This window comes from Aotus nancymaae, unplaced genomic scaffold (genome assembly GCF_030222135.1).
Source record: "Aotus nancymaae isolate 86718 unplaced genomic scaffold, 86718_ANA_hifiasm-v0.15.2.pri h1tg000004l, whole genome shotgun sequence".
Classification (NCBI taxonomy): Eukaryota; Metazoa; Chordata; class Mammalia; order Primates; family Aotidae; genus Aotus; species Aotus nancymaae.
This window is the reverse complement of record NW_026988415.1, coordinates 69,437,459-69,460,962: the sequence shown is the minus strand read 5'-3', so window position 1 is coordinate 69,460,962 and position 23,504 is coordinate 69,437,459. Positions and strand designations below refer to the sequence as shown.

Below are 23,504 nucleotides of genomic sequence, written 5' to 3'. Positions count from 1 at the left end.
TGAGCCACCGCACCCGGCCCAAGACCCCATTTCTTAAAAGGAAAAAAACAAAAGAAGGGAACATCTTTGACACGGATTAGCCTAGTTTTAAGAATAGAAAATGGGCCTGGTGCAGTGGCTCACGCCTGTAATCCCAACACTTTGGGAGGCTGAGGTGGGTGGACCACTTGAGGTCAGGAGTTCGAGACCAGCTTGGCCAACATGGTAAAAGCCTGTCTCTACTAAAAATACAAAAATTAGCCAGGCATGGTGGTGGGCGCCTGTAGGCCCAGCTACTCGGGAAGCTGAGGCAGGAGAATTGCTTGAACCTGGGAGGTGGAGGTTTCAGTGAGCCGAGATGGCACCATTGCACTCCAGCCTGGGCAACAGAGGAAGACTTCCTCTCAAAAATAAATAAATGAGGAGTGCTGGAGCAGCTGCCGCCGAGTCTGGATCCCAGTGCTGTGCGCCCCCGTCGCCTGCCCGACGTGCATTCCTGGTTCCTTTTGGTTCCAAGTCCAAAATGGCAACTCTCAAGGATCAGCTGATTCATAATCTTCTAAAGGAAGAACAGACCCCCCAGATTAAGATTACGGTTGTTGGGGTTGGTGCTATTGGTATGGCCTGTGCCATCAGTATCTTAATGAAGGGCTTGGCAGATGAACTTGCTCTTGTTGATGTCATTGAAGACAAATTGAAGGGAGAGATGATGGATCTTCAACATGGCAACCTTTTCCTTAGAACACCAAAGATTGTCTCTGGCAAAGACTATAATGTAACTGCAAACTCCAAGCTGGTCATTATTATGGCTGGGGCACATCAGCAAGAGGGAGAAAGCCGTCTTAATTTGGTCCAGTGTAACATGAACATCTTTAAATTCATCATTCCTAATGTTGTAAAATACAGCCCAAACTGCAAGTTGCTTATTGTTTCAAATCCAGTGGATATCTTGACTTATGTGGCTTGGAAGATAAGTGGCTTTCCCAAAAACCGTGTTATTGGAAGTGGTTGCAATCTGGATTCAGCCCAATTCCATTACCTGATGGGGGAAAGGCTGGGAGTTCACCCATTAAGCTGTCATTGGTGGGTCCTTGGGGAACATGGAGATTCCAGTGTGCCTGTATGGAGTGGAGTGAATGTTGCTGGTGTCTACCTGAAGACTCTGCACCCAGATTTAGGGACTGATACTGATAAGGAACAGTGAAAAGAGGTTCACAAGCAGGTGGTTGAGAGTGCTTACGAGGTGTTCAAACTCAAAGGCTACACATCCTGGGCCATTGGACTCTCTGTGGCAGATTTGGCAGAGACTATAATGAAGAATCTTAGGCGGGTGTACCCAATTTCCACAATGATTAAGGGTCTCTATGGAATAAAGGATGATGTCTTCCTTAGTGTTCCTTGCATTTTGGGACAGAATGGAATCTCAGACGTTGTGAAGGTGACTCTGACTCCTGAGGAAGAGGCTCGTTTGAAGAAGAGTGGGGATACACTTTGGGGGATCCAAAAAGAGCTGCAATTTTAAAGTCTTCTGATGTCATACCATTTCACTGTCTAGGCTACAACAGGATTTTAGTTGGAGGTTGTGCATGTTGTCCTTTTTATCTGATCTGTGATTAAAGCAGTAATATTTTAAGATGGAATAAATAAATAAATAAATACATACATAAATAAACACACAAATAATAAAAAATGATGACTTAAAAGGCTACTGAAGGCTGGGCATGATGGCTCATGCCTGTAATCCCAGCACTTTGGAAAGCTGAGGCAGGCAGATTACAAGATCAGGAGTTCGAGACCAGCCTGACCAACATGGTGAAACCCTGTCTGTATTAAAAATACAAAAAAAAAAAAAAAAAAAAAAAATCAGCCGGGTATGGTGATGCATGCCTGTAATCCCAGCTACTCAAGAGGCTGAGGCAGGAGAATTGCTTGAACCTGGGAGGCAGAGGTTGCGGTAAGCAGAGATCACACCATTGCATTCCAGCCTTGGCAACAAGAGCAAAATCCCATCTCAGAAAGAAAAAAAAAAAGCTACTGAAGAAAATACATTAGTTTCTTTTGCATTGCTATAAAGGAATATCAGAGACTGGGTAATTTATGAAGAAAAGAGGTTTATTTGGCTCATGGTTCTGGGGGATATATAAGAATCATGCCAGCATCTGCTTGTCTTCTGGTGAGATCTCAGGAAGCTTACAGTTATGGCAGAAGCCAAATGGGGAATCAGCGTATCACATGGTGAGAGGGAGCAAGAGAGAGGGAAGGAAGTTCCAGATTCTTTTAAACAACCAGATCTTATCTGAAATCATACAGGAAGAAATCACTCATTACCATGGGGAGAGCACCAACCCATTCATAAGAGATCCACCCTCGTGACTAAGACACTTCCTACTAGGCCTGCCTCCAACATTGGAGGTCACATTTCAACATGAGATTTGAACATCCAAACTATATCAGAAGGCACAAGAGACACTAGAGCAACACAGCTCTTTCTAGATGCTTTGATGAGTTAAATGCAAAAAATTATAAATATATGTCTGGGATTTTCCTGAAATGACACAAAGTTATAAAAATTTACAAAGGCCAGGCACGGTGGCTCATACCTGTAATCCCAGAACTTTGGGAGGCTGATGTGTGTGGATCACCTGAGGTCAGGAGTTCAAGATCAACCTGGCCAACATGGTGAAACCTCGTCTCTACTAAAAATACAAAAATTAGCCGGGCATGGTAGCAAGCACCTGTAATCCCAGCTACTCCAGAGGTTGAGACAGGAGAATTGCTTGAACCTGAGAGGTGGAGGTTGCAGTGAGCTGAGATCGCACCACTGCACTCCAGCCTGGGCAACAGAGCTAGAGTTCGTCCCAAAAAAAAAAAAAAAAAAAAAATTTACACAAAACTGCTTGAGGCAGAATATTTTACCAAGCACTAAATGTTTGGAAAATAGTTTGAGACCAACTATTATTCAAACCTATACATGTTTATGCTCAGTGTATGTGTGTTGTAGGGTATGAATACCTCTCAGTGTGTATATGTATATGGTAGTTGGTTGGGGTAAACTCTGTAAAATAGAATCATTGAGTGATTGTAGTATAATGATCCCGAAGGCATAGAGCTTTTCAGTTCACATTTGAATAGTCTAAAGTTTTTGTTTATGAGTGAACAGAAATGCCATTTATTATTTTATTTTACTGGCAAAAATCTAGAAGCTGGCAAAAAGGAAAACAACTTGTAAAGAAGAACATTAGTGCATCCCAATACGATATGTATGAATCATTTGGCAAAGGATCTCTTTACTCACGTCTCCATCTTTTTCATTGTTGGCTGCATTTTGGAAATATCTAAGAAAGCAAATTTTAAGTGGCGTGAGGAAGAATATAAAATGAAATTCATCCAGTCACATCTCTTATAGCTCAAGCGCTATAAGCCAAATGAGTACATACTGGCTCTTCTGTGTGAGGAGTTGCCGGATGTAGTAAAAAGATCATAAAATCTAGATTCTAGTCATAACTACCATTTATTTGAGCCTCAATTTTCTCATGTGTAAAATGACAATACTAATTAATGTGCTGCCATATGTAAAGAGTTGTGACAATCCAATGAGATTATGGGTGAAAAGATACTTTGTAAATTGTATGGCACTGCACCAGTCCCAATACCCTTTCTTCTTTGTGCACTCTGGTTTTTTTAAAATGTTTTTTTTAATTGACAAGTAAAAATTATATAAGTTATAAAAATCATATAAATTGGCCAGGCACAGTGGCTCACACCTGTAATCCCAACACTTTGGGAGGTCGAGGCTGGCAGATCACCTGAGGTCGGGAGTTCAAGACCAGCCTGACCAACATGGAGAAATTCCGTCTCTACTAAAAATACAAAACTAGCCAGGTGTGGTGGCTCATGCCTGTAATCTCAGCTACTTGGGAGGCTGAGACAGGAGAATTGCTTGAACCCGAGAGGCAGAGGTTGTGGTGAGCCAAGATCACACCATTGCACTCTAGCCTGGGCAACAAAAGCGAAACTCCATCTCAAAAAAAAATTATATGAATTTGTGGTATACAATATGATGTTTTGATATATATTTCTGTGTATGTGTGTGTATACATACATATACACACATACACGTTATGAATTGGCTAAATCAAGCTATTTAACATATACATTACCTCACATACTTAGTTGTTTGAGATACTAATACTTGAAATTACTCTCTTGGAAATTTTCTTTTTTTCTTTTTTTGAGACAGAGTCTTGCTTTGTCACCCAGGCTGGAGTGCAGTGGCACAATCTCAGCTCACTACAACCTCCACCTCCCAGGTTCAAGTGATTATCCTGCCTCAACCTCCTGAGTACCTGGGATTACAGGCGCATGCCACCATGCCCAACTAATTTTTGTACTTTCAGTGGAGGAGGGGTTTCACCATGTTGGCCAGGCTGGTCTCGAACTGCTGACTTCAAGTGATCCACCTGCCTGGACTTCCCAAAGTGCTGGGATTACAGGTGTGAGCCACCACGCCTGGCCGCAATTTTCAAATAAACAATATATTGTTATTACCCACAGTTACCAAGATGTACCATAGAGCTCTTAAACTTACTCCTGTATAACTCAGATATTGTGTCCTTTGACTAACATCTCCCTAATAGCCACCCACCCACCCTCTGGGTAGTTCTCACCACCATGCTATACTATACCTGTTTCTATGAGTTTCACTTTTTAGATTTCATATAAACAACATTATGCATTATTTGTCTCTCTATGCTTAGCTTATTTCACTTAACATGTCTTCCAAGATCATCCATGTTGTGACAAATGACAGCACTTCCTTCTTTTTAAGGCTGAATAGTATACTACTGTGTATATATGCCACATTTTCTTTATCCATTCTTCCCTTAGGTTGATTTCATATCTTGGCTATTATAAATAATGTCACAATAAATATGGAAGCGTAGCTGTCTCTTCAACATACTGATTTTATATCCTTTGGATATATGCCCAGTAGTGGATTGCTGGATCATATGGTAGTTAATTTAATTTTTGAGGAACCTCCGTACTGTTTTCCATAATGGTTGTATCAGTTTATATTTCCACCAAAAGTGTACAAGGGTTCCCTTTTCTCTGCATCCTTGATAACACTTGTTCTCTTTCATCAAACAGCAGTGAGGTAATATCTCATTGTGGTTTTAATTTGCAGTTCCCTGATCATTAGTGATTTTGAGCTTTGGTGTTTTTGTTTGTTTTTCATTTTTGTTGTTGTTGTTGTTGTTGTTTTGAGATGTAGTCTCACTCTTTTGCCCAGGCTGGAGTGCAGTGGTGTGATCTCGGCTTACAGCAACCGCCGCCTTTCAGGTTGAAGTGATTCTCCTGCCTCCTGAGTAGCTGAGATTACAGGCAGACGTGCATCACCACGCCAAGCTAATTTTTGTCTTTTTTTTCTTTTTAGTAGAGATGAGGTTTCAGCATGTTGGCCATACTGATCTTGAACTCCCGACCACAAGAGATCCGCCTGCCTTGGCCTCCCAAAGTGCTGGGATTACAGGCATGAACCATCACACCTGGCTTTGAGCATTTTGTATGTGTGTATGTGTATCTGTGGACTATTTGTATGTCTTATTTTGGGAAAGGCTTATTCATGTCCCTTGCTCATTTTTTAATCAGGTTATTTGTTTTCTCATTACTGAATTGAGTGCCTTATAATATTTTGAAAATAAATCCCTTATCAGATCTATATGGTCAGCAAATATTTTCTCTCATTCCACAGGATGCTTCTTCACTCTGTTGGTTTGTTTCTTTGCTGTGCAAAAGCACTTGTGTAGTTTTGTCTTTGTTGTCTGGGCTTTTCAGTTCATACTCAACAAAAGAATAGCCAACATCAATTTCATGAAACTTTTCCCCTATTTTTTCTTCTAGCAGTTTTACAGTTTCAGGTCTTACATTTAAGTCAATCCCATTTTGAGTTTATTTCTGTATATGATGTGAGATGAAAGTCTAATTTCACTCTCCTGCATGTGGATAACCCGTTTTCAAAGGATAATCTGTCGAAGACGCTGTTCTTTCCCATTGTGTGTTCTTGTTCTCTTTGTTGATAATTAAAAACTGTAAATGCATGAATTTATTCCTGGGCTCTTTATCCTGTTCCATCGGTTAATGTGTCTGTTTTTATGCCAGTACCATGTTCTTTTAATTACTGTAGCTTTGCAGTCAATTTTAAGGAAAGGTAGTGTGATGTCTTCAGCTTTGTTCTTTTTTTTTTTTTGAGATGGAGTTTTGCTCTTGTTGTCCAGGATGGAGCACAATGGCATGATCTCTGCACACTGCAACCTCCACCTCCAGGTTCAAGCAATTCTTCTACCTCAGCCTCTGGAGTAGCTGCGATTACAGGCATGATCCACTATGCCCAGCTAATTTTGTACTTTTAGTAGAGACGGGGTTTCTCCATGTTGGTAAGGTTGGTCTTAAACTCCCAACTTCAGGTGATCCACCTGCCTCAGCTTCTCAAAGTGCTGGGATTACAGGCATGAGCCACATCCAGCCCAGCTTTGTTCTTTTAGTATAAGATTGCTTTGTCTACCTGTGATCTTTTATACTTCTATACACATTTCACGATTTTTTTTTCCCCTATTTTTGTGAAAAATGTCATTGGAATTTTGATAGTAGTTGCACTGACTCTGGAGGTTGCTTTTGGTAGTGTAGACACATTAAGAATATTAATTTAGCTGGATGCAGTGGCTCACGCCTGTAATCCCAGCACTTTGGAAGGCTGAGGGGGGCAGATAATGAGATCAGGAGTTCCATACCAGCCTGACCAACATGGTGAAACCCTGTCTCTATCAAAAATATAAAAATTAGCCAGGCCTGATGGCATGCGTCTGTAATACCAGCTACTCAGGAGGTTGAGGCAGGAGAATCGCTTGAACCCAGGAGGTGGAGGTTGCAGTGAGCTGAGATCGCGCCACTGCACTCCAGCTTGGGTGACAGAGCCAGACTGTCTCAGAAAAAAAAAAAAAAAAGTTAGCCAGGCATGGTGGCACAGGACTGTAGTCCCAGCTACTCGGGAGGCTGAGGCAGGAGAATAGCTTGAATCCAGGAGGCAGAGGTTGAAATGAGCCAAGATCATGCCACTGCACTCAAGCCTGGGTGATAGAGTGAGACTCCATCTCAAACAAACAAACAAAAAACAATAACAACAACAAAAAAAAACAAAAAGAATATTAAATCATGCAATTCACAAACACAAGATTTATTTCCATTTAATTGTGCCTTCAATTTATTTCATCAATGTTTTATAGTATTCAGTGTAAAAAGTTTTACTTCTGGGGCTGGGCACGGTGGTTCACATCTGTAATCTCAACACTTTGGGATGCTGAGGGGGGCAGATCTCAAGGTAACGAGTTTGAGACCAGCCTGGTCAACATTGGTCAAACCCCGTCTGTACTAAAGATAAAAATCAGCCGGGCATGGTGGCATGTGCCTGTAATCCCAGTACTCAGGAGGGTGAGGCAGGAGAATTGCTTAAACCCGGGAGGCGGAGGTTGCAGCGAGCCCAGATCACACCATTGCACTCCAGGCTGGGTGACAGGGCGAGACTCTCAGGAAAAAAAAAAAAAAAAAAAAGTTTTACTTCCTTGATTAAACTCAGTAGTAAGTATTTTATTTTATTTATTTATTTATTTTGAGACAATCTCTCACTCTATCCCCCAAGCTGGAGTGCAGTGGCACGATCTTGGCTTGCTATAACCTCTGCCTTGCAGTTCAAGTGATTCTCCTGCCTCAGCCTCCCAAGTAGCTGGGACTACAGGCATGCTGCATCACACCCAGCTAATTGTTTGTATTTTTAGTAGAGACGGGGTTTCACCATGTTAGCCAGGCTGGTCTCGATCTCCTGACTGCATGATCTGCCTGCCTCGGCCTCCTAAAGTGCTAGAATTACAGGCATAAGACACTGCACGAGGCAGTATTTTATTTTTTGTAACTATTGTAAATAGGATTGTTTTCTTCATTTCTTTTTTGGGTAGTTCACTCTTAGTGTACAGAAATGCTACTAATTTTTGTATTTTGATTTTGTATCCTGTAACTTTACTGAATTTGTCTATTTTTTGCTTTTTTTTTTTTTTTTTGAGATTGAGTTTCACTCTTGTTGTTCTGGCTGGGGTGCAATGGTGCAATCTCGGCTTACCACAACCTCATCTACTAGGTTCAAGCAATTCTCCTGCCTCAGCCTCTGGAGTAGCTGGTTTTACAGGCATCTGCCACCAAACCCAGGAAATTTTTTGTATTTTTAGTAGAGACAGGGTTTCACCACGTTGGCCAGGCTGGTCTCAAACCTCTAATCTCAGGTTATCCACCTTCCTCAGCCTCCCAAAGTGCTGGGATTACAGGTGTGAGCCACCATGCCCAGCTGTTTATTAGTTCTAACAAGTCTTTAGTGAATCTTTAAGGTTTTCCATATGTAGGATCATGTCCTCTGCTAACAGAGACAATTTAACTTCTTCCTTTCCAATTTGGATGCCTTTTATTGCTTTCTCTTGCCTAATTGCTCTAACAGAGTTTTACTACTATGTTAAATATAAGCAATAAGAGTGGTCATCCTTGCCTGTTCCTGACCTTAGAGGAAAAGATTTCAACTCTTCACCATTTATTATGATATTAGTTGTTGGCTTGTTAAATATGGCCTTTATTGTGTTGAGGTATATTTATCCTGTACCTAATTTTTTGAGAGTTTTTATGATAAAAGGAAGTTGAATTTTGGCAAATGCTTTTTCTGTATTAACATCTATTGAGATAATTACATGGGTTTTTTCTTTCATTCTGGTAGCTTAGTGTATCACATCTTGCAGTTATAATAGACTATTTAAAATTGAAAAAAAAAAAAAAAGGCCAGGTATGGTGGCTCATGCCTGTAATTCCAGCACTTTGGGAGGCTGAGGCAGGTGGATCACCTGAGGTCAGGAGTTCAAGACCAGCCCGACCAACACGGCAAAACCCTGTCTTTACTAAAAATACAAAAAAAAGCTGGAGGTGGTGGCAGGTGCTTGTAATCCCAGTTACTCGGGAGGCTGAGGCAGGAGAATTACTAGAACCTGGGAGGCAGAGGTTGCAGTGAGCCGAGATAGCACTACTGCACTCCAGCCTGGGCAACAGATTGAGACTCCATCACAAAAAAAGAAAAAAAAATTGTCATAGTCATCTTCTGACAGAGATACTTAATGATAGTTTTTATGGAAATTTCTAAACAGTAAAATACCTTCCAAAAATAGTGACTGTGGGCCATGCAAAGTCCTTTGAACTGACTGCACCATGGACTACACCATAGTCAAGCCATAGTGAGCCCTGTGACCCACATGTACACTTCTAGATGGCCTCCCAGAGCCAGGAAGTCTCAGGTTACAGGAAAACTGCAAAAGAAGAAGAATAGCTAGCTCCTGCAGTGCCTGATTAACCAAACTTGTGACATTCTGGCATTGTTCCTGCCTCAAATAATAAGCCAACCATGTGACATTGGATCCTGTGACACCCCTCTTCCCCAGCTTTCAAAAACTGTTCTGAACTGTAACTTTCCACTGCCTACCCCAAACTATAAAACCAGCTCCTATCCTACCACCCTCTGCTGACTCTCTTTTTGGACTCAGCCTGCTCGTACCTGAGTGAATAAACAGCCTTGTTGCTTACACAAAACCTGTTTAGGTGGCCTCTTCATTGAGAGTGCACTTAACGTGTGGTGCTGAAACCTGGGACAGGGGTACTCCTTTGGGAGACCAGTCCCCTATCCCCACTCTTCCTCTGTGAAGAGAACCACCTGCAACCTCAGTGCATCAGAGCAGCCCAACAACCCTCTTGCCACCTTCAGATCAGGTAAGCAGTCTCTCTCTCTCTCTCTCACTCTTTTTCTTTAACTCCTTTTCCTTCTAAGTAGAGGCAAAGGAGACACTCTTTATTCATGCATTCAAAAACTCCAACGTTTTTCATGGACTCAGGAAGACAGTCTTCCCTTGGTGCCTGATCAATAGCGGGGATGTCTGCCTTGACTACTCACCCTCAGTACAGCCCAGGACTCAGTCAGAGATGCCTACTGAAAACCCTGGTAGCTGCTCTCCACTCATTCTCCTCATCTCTACTCCTTTCCTTAAAACTTATCTCCTTTGCTGTAGGCAATATTCTGCCCTCTATTTCTCTGTCTTCAACTCTGGCCTGTGTCCTAAAAAACCTAAAATCTCTTCAACTGTCACCCGATCTGAAACCTAAACATTTTTTTTCTGCAATACAGCCTGGCCCCAATACAAATTAGACAATGGTTTCAAATGGCCAGAAGACGGCACTTTCAATTTCTCTATTCTGTAGGACCTAGACGATTTTTGTTGACAAATAAGCAAATGGTCTGAAGTGCCATACATCCAGTCAGTTTTTGCACTTCAATCCCTCCTTAATCCCTGCTCTCAATGTGACATGTCCCAAATTTTCTTTCCCTCCCTTCCATCCACCCCTCCTGCCTCTGCCAGTGACTCAGAATCCTCCTTGTCCATCAACCCTTCTGACCTTTCTCCTCCCCATCTGTCTGAACCAGACTCCAATCTAGGCCCTAACCACCACCCCCTCAGGCCTCCCTACTATTCCTTTGCCCACAACCCACCTCCTTATCCCTCTCCTATCACCTCCCTACCTCATACATGGTCCGGCTTACAGTTTAGTCCTGTGGCTAACTCCTCTGCCCCTGCCCAACAGTTTCCCCTTTGAGAGGTAGCTGGAGTTGAAGGCATAGTTAGGGTGCACATTTCTTTCTCGTTATCCCACCTTTCCCAAATTGGCCAAGGGTTAGGCTCCTTTTCATCAGATTCTACTAAATTTATACAAGAGTTACAATATCTAACCCAGTACTACAACTTAATATGGAATGACTTAAATGTCATCCTCACCTCTACTCTCAACCCAGAGGAGTGGGAAAAAGTTTACACCCTAGCCCAATTCTACACTGAAGACCGGCAGCACCTTGAACCCAGTCTACAGGAAGGTACGAGGGCAGTTCCCTGGGAAGATCTGCAATGGGAATACCAGGTAGGTTCCCCCAATATAGCCAGGTGAGATTACATGATCTCCTGTCAAGTTTAAGGGCTCCAAAAATCAGCATATAAAGCTGTCAGCTATGACAAACTTAAAGACACTACCCAGGGCACTAACTAGAATAACCAGCATACAGAAGAACATAAACAACTTGAAGGAGCTGAAAAACATAGCACAGGAACTTCATGAATCATACACAAGTTTCAATAGCTGAATCAATCAAGTGGAAGAAAGGATATCAGAGATTGAAGATCAACTCAATGAAATAAAGCGAGAAGGCAAAATTAGAGAAAAAAGAATGAAAAGAAATGAATACAGCCTCCAAGAAATATGGGATTATGTGAAAAGACCAAATCTACATTTGATCAGTGTACCTGAAAGTGACAGAGAGAATGAAACCAAGTTGGAAAACACTCTTCAGGATATTATCAAGGAGAACTTCCCCAACCTAGCAAGGCAGGCCAACATTCATATACAGGAAATACAGCAAAGACCACAAAGGTATTCCTCAAGAAGAGCAACCCCAAGGCACATAATCGTCAGATTCACCAGGGTTGAAATGAAGGAAAAAGTGCTAAGGGCAGTCAGAGAGAAAGGTCAGGTTCCCCATAAAGGAAAGCCTATCAGACTCACAGCGGATCTCTTGGCAGAAACCCTACAAGCCAGAAGAGAGTGGGGGCCAATATTCAACATCCTAAAAGAAAAGGATTTTCAACCCAGAATTTCATATCCAGCCAAACTAAGCATCATAAACAAAGGAGAAATAAAATCCTCTATGGACAAGCAACTGCTGAGCAATTTCGTCACCACCAGGCCTGCTCTATAGAGCTCCTGAAGGAAGCACTAAACATGGAAAGGAACAACCAGTACCAGCCACTGCAAAAACATCAAACTGTAAAGACCATCAACATTATGAAGAAACGAATCAACTAATGGGCAAAACAATCAGCTGTCATCAAAATGGCAGATCAAATTCACACATAACAATATTAACCTTAAATGTAAATGGGCTAAATGCCCCAATCAAAAGACACAGACTGGCAATTTGGAACAAAAGTCAAGACCCATTGGTGTGCTGTATTCAGGAAACCCAACTCATGTGCAAAGACACACATAGGCTCAAAATAAAGGGATGGAGAAAGATTTACCAAGCAAATGGAGAGCAAAAAAAAGCAGGGGTTGCAATCCTAGTCTCTGATAAAATAGACTTTAAATCAACAAAGATCAAAAGAGACAGAGTGGAATCCCATAATGGTAAAGGAATTCATGCAACAAGAAGAGTTAACTATTCTAAATATATATACACCCAACACAGGAGCATCCAGATACATAAAGCAAGTTCTTAATGACCTACAAAGAGACTTAGACTCCTACACAATAATAGTGAGAGACTTTATTTTACTTATTTATTTATTTTTTTTTATTGAGACGGAGTTTCGCTCTTGTTACCCAGGTTGGAGTGCAATGGTGCGATCTTGGCTCACCGCAACCTCTGCCTTCTGGGTTCAAGCAATTCTCCTGCCTCAGCCTCCCAAGTAGCTGGGACTACAGGCACACGTCACCACGCCCAGCTAATTTTTGTATTTTTTAGTAGAGATGGGGTTTCACCATGTTGATCAGGATGGTCTCAATCTCTTGACCTCATGATCCACCCGCCTCGGCCTCCCAAAGTGCTGGGATTACAGGCGTAAGCCACCGCGCCTGGCTCTAGTGAGAGACTTTAACACCCCACTGTCAATATTAGACAAATCAATGAGATAGAAAATTAACAAGGATATCCAGGACTTGAACTCAGATCTGAACCAAGCGACCTAATAGACATCTACAGAACTTTCCACCTCAAAACAACAGAATATACATTCTTCTCAGCACCACATCACACTTATTCTAAAACTGACCACATAATTGGAAGGAAAACACTCTTCAGCAAATGCAAAAGAACGGAAATCATTTAACAACCAGTCTCTCAGACCACAGTGCAATCAAATTAGAACTCAGGATTAAGAAACTCACTCAAAACCGCACTACATGGAAACTAAACAACCTGCTCCTCAATTACTACTGAATAAATAATGAAATGAAGGCAGAAATAAAGATGTTCTTCGAAACCAATGAGAAGGAAGACACAACGTACTAGAATTTCTGAGACACATTTAAAGCAGTTTCTACAGGGAAATTTATAGCACTAAATGCCCACAAGAGAAGTGAGGAAAGATATAAAATTGACACCCTAATGTCATGATTGAAAGAACTAGAGGAGCAAGATCAAACAAATTCAAAAGGTAGCAGAAGACAAGAAATAACTAAGATCAAAGCAGAAGTAAAGGAGATAGAGACACAAAAAACTCCAAAAAAAAAAAATAATAAATAAATCCAGTAGCTGGTTTTTTGAAAAGATCAAAAAAATAAGTAGACCACTAGCCAGACTAATAAAAAAGAAAAGAGAGAAGAATCAAATAAATGCAATTAAAAAAATGATAAAGGGGATATCACCACTGATCCCACAGAAATACAAACTATCATCAGAGATTACTACAAACACCTCTATGCAAATAAACCAGTAAATCTAGAAGAAATGGATAAATTCCTGGACACTTACACCCTCCCAAGACTAAACTAGGAAGAAACTGAATTCCTGAATAGACCAATAACAAAGTCTGAAGTTGAGGCAGCAATTAATAGCCTACCAGCTCAAAATAGTCTGGGACTAGATGGGTGCACAGCCAAATTCTACCAGATGTACAAAGAGGAGCTGGTACCATTCCTTCTGAAACTATTCCAAACAATACAAAAACAGGAAATTCTCCCTAACTCATTTTATGAGACCCACATCATCTTGATACCAAAACCTGGCAGAGACACAACTAAGAAAGAAAATTTCAGGCCAATATCCATGATGAATATTGATGCAAAAATCTCCAATAAAATACTGGCAAACTGAATCCAACAGCACATCAAAAAGTTTATCCATCACAATCAAGTTGGCTTCATCCCAAGGATACAAGCCTGGCTCAACATACCAAATGTGTAAACGTAATCCATCACATAAACAGAACCAAAGACAAAAACCCCATGATTATCTCAATAGATGCAGAGAAGGCCTTCAACAAAATTCAACAGCTCTTTTTGCTAGAAACTCTCAATAAACTAGTTATTGATGGATCATATCTCAAAATCTTAAGACCTATTTATGACAAATCCACAGCCAATGTCATACTGAATGAGCAAAAACTGGAAGGATTCCCTTTGAAAACTGGCACAAGACAAGGATGCCCTCTCTCACCACTCCTATACAACATAGTATTGGAAGTTCTGGCTAGGGCCATCAGGAAAGAGAAAGAAGTAAAGGGTAGTTGAATAGGAAGAGAGGACATCAAATTGTCCCTGTTTGCAGATGACATATTTGTCTATTTAGAAAACCCCATTGTCTCAACCCAAAATCTCCTTAAGCTGATAAGCAACTTCAGTAAAGTCTCTGGATACAAAATCAATGTGCAAAAATCACAAGCATTCCTATACACCAATAATAGACAAACAGAGAGACAAATCATGAGTGAACTTCCATTCACAATTGCTACAAAGAAAATAAAATACCTAGGAATACAACTAACAAGGGATGTGAAGGACCTCTTCAAGGACAACTACAAACCACTGTTCAAGGAAATAAGAGAGGACACAAACAGGAAAAATATTCCATACTCATGGTTAGGAAGAATTCAATATCGTGAAAATGGCCATATTGCCCAAAGTAATTTATAGATTCAATGCTATTTCCATTAAGCTGCCAATGACTTTCTACATGGAATTGGAAAAAAAACACCTTAAAGTTCATATGAAACCCAAAAAGAGCCTGCATAGCCAAGACAATCCTAAATTAAAAAGAGCAAAGCTGGAGGCATCACGCTACCTGACTTAAAACTATATTACAAGGCTACTGTAATCAAAACAGCATGATACTGGTACCAAAACAGAGATATAGACTAATGAAACAGAACAGAGGCCTCAGAAAGAACACCACACAACTACAACCATCTGATCTTTGACAAACCTGTCAAAAACAAGCAATGGGGAAAGGATTCCCTATTTAATAAATAATGTTGGGAAAACTCGCTAGCCATATGCAGAAAGCTGAAACTGGATCCCTTCCTTACACCTTATACAAAAAATAACTCTAGATGGATTAAAGATTTAAACATGAGACCTAACACCACAAAAACTCTAGAAGAAAACCTATGCAATACCATTCAGGACATAGGCATGAGCAAGGACTTCATGACTAAAACACCAAAAGCAATGGCAACAAAAGCCAAAATTGACTAATGGGATCTAATTAAAGTTAAGAGCTTCTGCACAGCAAAAGAAACTATCATTAGAGTAAACTGGCAACCAAGAGAATGCAAAAAAATTTTTGCAATCTACCCATCTGAAAAAGGGCTAATATCCAGAATCTACAGAGAACTTAAACAAATTTACAAGGAAAAAACAAACTACCCCATCAAAAAGTGGGAAGGGATATGAACAGACACTTTTCAAAAGAAGACATTTATGCAGCCAACAAGCATATGAAAAAAATACTCATCATCACTGGTCATTAGAGAAATGCAAATCAAAACCACACTGAGATACCACCTCACGCCAGTAAGAATGGTGATCACTAAAAAATCAGGAGACAACAGATGCTGGAGAGGATGTGGAGAAATAGGAATGATTTTACACTGTTGGTGGGAGTGTAAATTAGTTCAACCATTGTGGAAGACTGTGTGGTGATTCCTCAAGGATCTAGAAATAGAAATACCATTTGACCCAGCAATCCCATTACTGGGTATGTACCCAAAGGATTATAAATCATTCTATTATGAAGACACATGTATACGTATGTTTGTTGTGGCATTGTTTACAATAGGAAAGACCTGGAATCAACCCAAATGCCCATCAATGATAGACTTGACAAAGAAAATGTGGCACATATACACCATGGAATACTTTGCAGCCATAAAAAAGGATGAATTCATGTCCTTTGCAGAGACATGGATGTATCTGGAAACCATCATTCTCAGCAAACTGACACAAGAACAGAAAACCAAACACCACATGTTCTCACTCATAGGTGGGTGTTGAACAATGAGAACACATGGACACAGGGAGGGGAACATCACACACCAGGGCCTGGGGGTGGGGAGTAGGGGAGGAATAGCAGGGGGTGGGGGGATTAGGGAGGGATAGCATTAGGAGAAATACCTAATGTAGATGATGGGGTGATGGATGCAGCAAACCACTATCATGGCACGTGTATACCTATGTAACAAATCTGCACAATCTGCACATGTACCCCAGTACTTGAAGTATAATAAATAATTTTTTTAAAAAAAGAAAGAAACTATCCAGGGCAAAGATGAAAACCCAGCCCAGTCCATGGCCCATTTAGCTGCCACCGTTTGACGATTTACTGCCCTGGACCCAAAAGGGCCAGAAGGCTGTCTTATTCTTAGTATTCATTTTATTACCCAGTCTGCCCCTGACATTAGGAAAAAAACCCAAAACCTAGACTCTGGCCCTCAAACCCCACAACAGGACCTAATAAACCTCACCTTTAAGGTGTTCAATAACATAGAAGAAGCTGCCAAGTAACAGCATATCTCAGAATTACAAATGCTTGCCTCCACTATAAGACAAACCCCAGCCACACCTCCAACTCAAAAAAACTTCAGAATGCCCAAACCACAGTGTCCAGGCTCTTCTTCTGGACCTCCTCCCCCAGCACCTTGCTTCAAATGCTGGACAACTGGCCACTAGGAGAAGGAATGCCCATAGCCCAGGCTTCCTCCTAAGCCGTGTCCCATCTGTGTGGGACCCCACTAGAAGTTGGACTGCCTGACTCATGTTGCAGCCACTCCTAGAGCTCCTGGAGCTCAAACCCAAAAGTCTCTGACTAACTCCTTCCCAGATATCCTTGACTTAGCAGCAGAAGATTGATGCTGCTCGATGGCCTCAGAAGCCCCCTGAACCATCATGGATGCCGAGCTTCGGATAATTCTTAAGGTGGAGAGTAAGTCCGTCCCCTTCTTAATCAATACAGGGGCTACCCACTCCACATTGCCTTCTTTTCAAGGGCCCGTTTCCCTTGCCTCCATAACTGTTGTGGCTATTGATGGTCAAACTTCTAGACCCCTTAAAACCCTCCAACTCCGGTACCAAATTGGACAGCACTCCTTTACACACTTCTTCCTAATTATCACCACCTGTCCTGTCCCCTTACTAGGCCAAGACATCTTAACAAAATTATCTGCCTCCTTAACTATTCCTGGACTACAGTCACATCTCATTGCTACCCTTCTACCCAATCCAAAATCTCCTTCACAACCCTCACTCACATCTCCCTACCTCAACCCAAAGGTATGGGACACATCTGCCCCATCCCTGGTAACCAACCACACACCTCTTATCATCCCATTAAAATCTAACCACCCTTACCCCACCCAGCACCAGTATCCCATCCCACAACAGGTTTTAAAAGGCCTAAAGCCTGTTATCACCCATCTGTTACATCATGGCCCTTTAAAGCCTACAAACTCTCCTTACAATTCCCCTATCCTACCTGTCCAAAAACCAGACAAATCCTACAGGCTAGTCCAAGACCTGCGCCTCATCAGATTGTACTTCCCATTCATCCTGTCATACTAAACCCTTATACCCTCCTATCCTCCATAACCCCTTCCACAACTCACTATTCTGTTCTTGACCTTAAAGATGCCTTTTTCACCAACCCCTTACACTCCTCCTCTCAGCCTCTTTTCATCTTCACTTGGACTGACACTGACACCCACCAGTCTTAACAACTCACCTGGACCATTCTGCTGCAAGGTTTCAGAGATAGCTGACACTACTTTAGTCAAGCCTTTTCCTATGACCTACTCTCCTTCTGTCCATCTGCTTCCCACCTCATTCAATATGTGGACCATCTTCTTCTTTGCAGTCCTTCTTATGAATCTTCCCAGCAAGACACTCTCCTGTTTCTTTAACTTCTATACTCCAAGGATTGCCGTGTATCCCCTTCTAAAGCCCAAATTTATTCCCCATCCATTACTTATCTCAGTATAATCCTTCATCAGCATGCACACACTCTCCCTGCCAACTGTATCCAGTTAATTTCCCGAACCCCAACCCCACCCACTAAACAACAGTTTCTCTCCATCCTAGGCGTTGTAGGATACTTTTGCCTCTGGATACCAGGTTTTGCCCTCCTAATCAAACCGCTTTATAAACTTACAAAAGGAAACATAGCTGACCCCCATAGACCCCAAATCCTCCCCTCATTCTTCCTTTCATTTGCTAAAGAAGGCCTTAGAAACAGCCCCTACACTAGCACTTTCCAACTCCTCCCAACCCTTCTCCCTTCACATGGCAGAAGTAAAAGGCTGTGCAGTCAGGGTTCTTACACGAGAGCTAGATCCATGACCAATCGCCTTCTTGTCTAAACAACTAGATCTCACAGTCCTACACTGGCTGTCACGTTTATGCGCCATGACTGCTGCGGCTGTAACACTCCTAGAATCCCTTAAAGTTACAGGCTATGCCCCACTTACACTCTATAGTTCACACAACCCCCAAAGTTTGTTTCTTCACACCTTACACACTTACTTTCAGCCCATCACCTCCTTCAGCTTTATGCACTCTATTGAAACTCCCACAGTAACCATTGCTCTTGGACCTGACTTCAACCCAGGCTCTCACTTAACACCCAACACAAGTCCTGATCCACACAATTGCATCTCACTAATCCACATAGCATCCTGACCCTTTCCCCATATTTTCTTCTTCTCAATCCCAGACTCAGACCACACACGGTTTATTGATGGCAGTTCTTCAAAGCCCAGTCGGTTGGCACCAGCCAAAGCTGGTTATGTTGTTGTATCCCACTCACCTATTATTGAGGCTGCCACACTGCTCCCCTCTACCACTTCCCAACAAGCTGAACTTATCGCCTTAACCTGGGCTCTCACACTCGCAAAAGGTTACACATCAATATTTACACTGATTCTAAATATGCCTTCCACATCATTCACCAGTATGCTGCTATATGAGCAGAAAGAGGTTTTCTCACTACAAAAGCGTCCTCTATTATCAATGCCTCCTTAATAAAAACCCTTCGTAAAGCCACTCTCCTTCCAGCCAAAGCCAGAGTCATTCACTACATAGGGCACCAAAAACCGTTAGACCCCATTACTCAAGTAAATGCCTAGGCTGATAAAACAGTTAAAGAAGCAGGTAACACTCCAGTACCGGCCCTTCATGGCCAGTATTTCTCCTCATCTGTTACTCCTATCTAGTCTGCCTCCGAAACCTTAACCTAGCCAATCATTTCCTACTCAAGGCAAGTGGTTCTTAGACCATGGAAAATTCCTTCTCCCTGCTTCACAAGCCCACTCTATCTTTGCATCCTTTCATAATCATTTTCACATAGGATACAAGCCTCTAGCCCATCTTTTAGAACCCCTCATTTCTTTTCCATCATGGAAATCCATCCAGAAAACAATCACATCTCAATGTTCTATCTGCTACTATACTACTCCCCAAGGCTTCCTTAAACCCCCTCCTTTTCTTACACATTAAGCCAGGGGATTTACCCCTACACAAGACTGGCAAATAGATTTTACTGATATGCCCTGCATCTGCAAATTTAAATACCTTCTAGTCTGGATTGACATCTTTACCAGATGGGTTAAAGCCTTTCCTACAGGGTCTGAAAAAGCTACCGCAGTTATCTCTCCTCTCCTAACTGACATAATCCCCTGATTTGGTCTTCCTACTTCTATACAATTTGACAATGGATCAGCCTTCATTAGCCAAATTACCCAAGCAGTCTTCCAGGCCCTTGGCATCCAGTGGAATCTCTATGCCCCATACCACCCTCCATCCTCAGGAAAAGTAGAAAGAGCCAATGGCCTTTTAAAAACACATCTCACCAAACTCAGCTCCAACTAAAAAAAGACTGGACAGTTCTACCCCTTGCTCTTCTCAGGATTCAAACCACTCCTAAAGAACCCACATGGTATAGCTCCTTTGAACTCCTATGTGGCTGCACCTTTCTGCTTGGGCCTAACCTTATTCCAAACACTAGTCCTCTTGGTGACTATCTTCCAGTCCTCCAGCAGGCCAGACATTAAATCCGCCAGGCTGCTAATTTCCTCTTACCCACTCCAGATACCTGGCCATATGAAGACACCCAAGCCGGAAGGTCAGTCCTAGTTAAAAGCCCAACCCCTCGATCTCTGCAACCCCAGTGGACAGGACCCTTCCTGGTCGTCTATAGCACCCCAACTGCTGCCCGTCTACAGGACCCTCCCCAGTGGGTTTATCATTCCAGGAGAAAGCTGTGTCCACCAGACAATCAGCCTGTTTCCTCTGCCTCCCCCTGGAAGTCGCAAGAACTCTCCCCAACTTCTTTTAAACTCACCCGTATCCCCGAAGTGGAAGAGTAAGCCTGTATAAACTTAACATATCTTTTACTTTCACTAGGCATTTTTTTCCTAACACCACTTTGTAACACAATTGCCGCTACTACTTAAACCACACCTCAGAAAGTCTCTGTTTCTATTACTTTACATTCCCTGCTTTTATTTACATTGCAGGTATACACTTTTCCTCCAAACAATTACAGCTCATATTTCACGGTTTTACCCTGAAGCTGCCATTCTTAACTCTCTCTTAGAGTGGATAAATGACCTTCTGTGTCAGGGAACTCTCCAATTCTTCCACCTCGATTAAGTCCTCTTCTTTTCTTTTATACTCTTAACCTCAATCCTGTTCTCCTGCTACCCTCTACCCCTACCTAATTACCTCCAACATATCATCAACCTAACCCATTCTCTCCTATTTCAAACCCTTCCTCAGCCAGCGATTGTTGGCTATGCATATCCCTCCCCTCTTCCTCCTACACAGCTGTCCCCACTCTACCAGTGAACTGGGTAAACTCTCCCATCTCTTTACACCTCTTGACTTCCTGTAACAACCCCCACCTGTACCTCCCGGAAGAATTCCTCTACTTCCTAGAAAGAGTCAACGAAAACACCCCAGATATCTCATACCAACAGGCTGCTGCTCTTCTTCGCACCTACCTATGTATTCTTTCCCCCTATGTCAACTCCACACCACCCGGTTTTAGACCACTAACCACACAAACAACTATCCCTATCACCGCTCCCGTATGCATTTCCCGACAATCACCTACTGGAATTCCCCTAGGAGACCTCCCACCGTCTTTGTCTTCCTTTACACTTCACCTCCAAAGCCCTGTCACCAATGTTAACCAAGAAATAGGAACATATCAGCTTCACATTACAGAAAGGCCCTCCCTCACTACTAGCACTCTTAAAAATGTCAATAGCAAGTTTTGCCTGGGTAGGCATTTACCCTGTCTCTCAATCCATCCTTGGCTGCCCTCCCCTTGTTCATCAGACTCTCCTCCAGACTCGTCTTCCTGACTGCTCATACCCAGCCTTGTTAATAAAAGTGAATGGTTACTTATAGATAACCAAATGCTTTCTCATACACCATGAAAACAAAATCTCTCCTTCCACACAGTTACCCTACCAAACCCCATTACAAGGGAAATGAACACTTCCCTGTCCCCCTTGTAACTTCTATACGACAAAAAAAAAAAAAAAAAGAGTCATTCCATTAATCCCCTTGCTTATAGGATTAGGAGTCTCCACTGCTGCAATCAGGACAGGTATAGCAGGACTTACTACTTACATCACCACATTTTGCCATCTCTCTAATGATTTCTGCGACAGCATTACAGACATAACTCAAACACCATCTGTCCTCCAAGCCCAAGTTAATTCCCTGGCTGCAGTTGTCCTCCAAAATCGCTGAAGCCTTGATCTACTAACTGCTGAGAAAGGAGAACTCTGCCTATTCCTAAACAAATAATGCTGCTTTTATTTAAACCAATTCTGCCTCATATATGATGCCATCAAAAGACTTAAAGACAGGGCCCAAAAACTCACTAATCAGGCAATTATTCTGGACCTAGCTGGCCACTCTCTAACTGGGCATCATGGCTCCTTCCATTAGCAGGCCCCCTTATACCTATCCTTCTCCATCTCTTATTTGGACCTGGCCTTTTCTGACTAATCTCTCAATTCCTACAAAATTGTATCCAAGCTATAACCAATCAGTCAATAAGACAAATGGTCCTTCTAACAACCCCACAATATCACCCCTCATCCTAAAATCTCTCGGCAGTCTAAAATCTCTCCCATTTCTAGGTTTCCATGCCACCTCCAATCCTGCTCGAAGAAGCCCTGAGAAACTTCACCCGTCACCCCTCCATGCTGCCCCAAAATGTCACTGCTGCCGCACCTTTTTTATGTTTTTATCTTTATATTATTAACATAAAAAGACAGGAATGCAAAGTCCTTTGAACTGACTGCACCATGGACTACACCATAGTCAAGCCATGGTGACCCCTGTGACCCACACGTACACCTCCAGATGGCCTCCTGGAGCCAGAAAGTCTGAGGTAAGAGGAAAACTGCAAAAGAAGAATAGCTAGCTCCTGCAGTGTCTGATTAACCAATCTTGTGACATTCTGCCATTGTTCCTGCCTCAAAGGATAAGCCAACCTTGTGGCACTGGACCCTGTGACACCTTCCCAACCCACTTATAAAAACCATCCTGAACTGTAACTTTCCACTGCCTACCCCAAACCTATAAAACCAGCTCCTATCCCACCAGCCTCTGCTGACTCTCTTCTCAGACTCAGTCTGCTTGCACCCGAGTGAATAAACAACCTTGTTGCTTACACAAAGCCTGTTTAGGTAATCTCTCCATTCAGAGCACACTTCACAGGCCAGGCTTGGTGGCTCACTCCTGTAATCCTAGCACTTTGGAAGGCTGAGGTGTGCGGATCACCTCAGGTCAGGAGTTCAAGACCAGCCTGGCCAACATGGTGAAACCCCATCTTTGCTGAAACATAGAAAAATTAGCCAGGCATGGTAGCAGACACCTGTAATCCCTGCTGCTTAGGAAACAGGCAGGGAGAATTGCTTGAACCCAGGAGGCAGAGGTTGCAGTGAGCCAACATTGTGCCACTGCACTCCAGCCTTTATTAGCCAGGTGTGGTGGCTCACACCTGTAATTCCAGCACTTTGGGAGGCCAAGGCAGGCAAATCATGAGGTCAGGAGTTTGAGACCAGCCTGGTCAACATGGTGAAACACCCGTCTCTAATAAAAATAAAAAAAAAATAGCTGGGCATGGTGGCAGGCACCTGTAATCTCAGCTACTCAGAAGGCTGAGGCAGGAGAATCACTGGAACCCAGGAGGCAGAGGTTGCAGTGAGCCGAGATCACGCCACTGCACTCCAGCCCAGACCACAGTGTGAGACTCCATCTCAAAAACAAACAAACAAAAAACAAGCCTTTACCTCTGCCGGGCATGCTGGCTTAGGCCTGTAATCCCAGCACTTTGGGAGGCC

General features: G+C 42.4%; 1 pseudogene; it reads left to right on the top strand.

Annotated features, from left to right (window-relative positions):
- The first annotated feature begins 461 nt into the window (after positions 1 to 461).
- Positions 462 to 1,585, top strand: LOC105732937 (L-lactate dehydrogenase A chain-like; annotated as a pseudogene).
- The last annotated feature ends 21,919 nt before the right edge of the window (positions 1,586 to 23,504 follow it).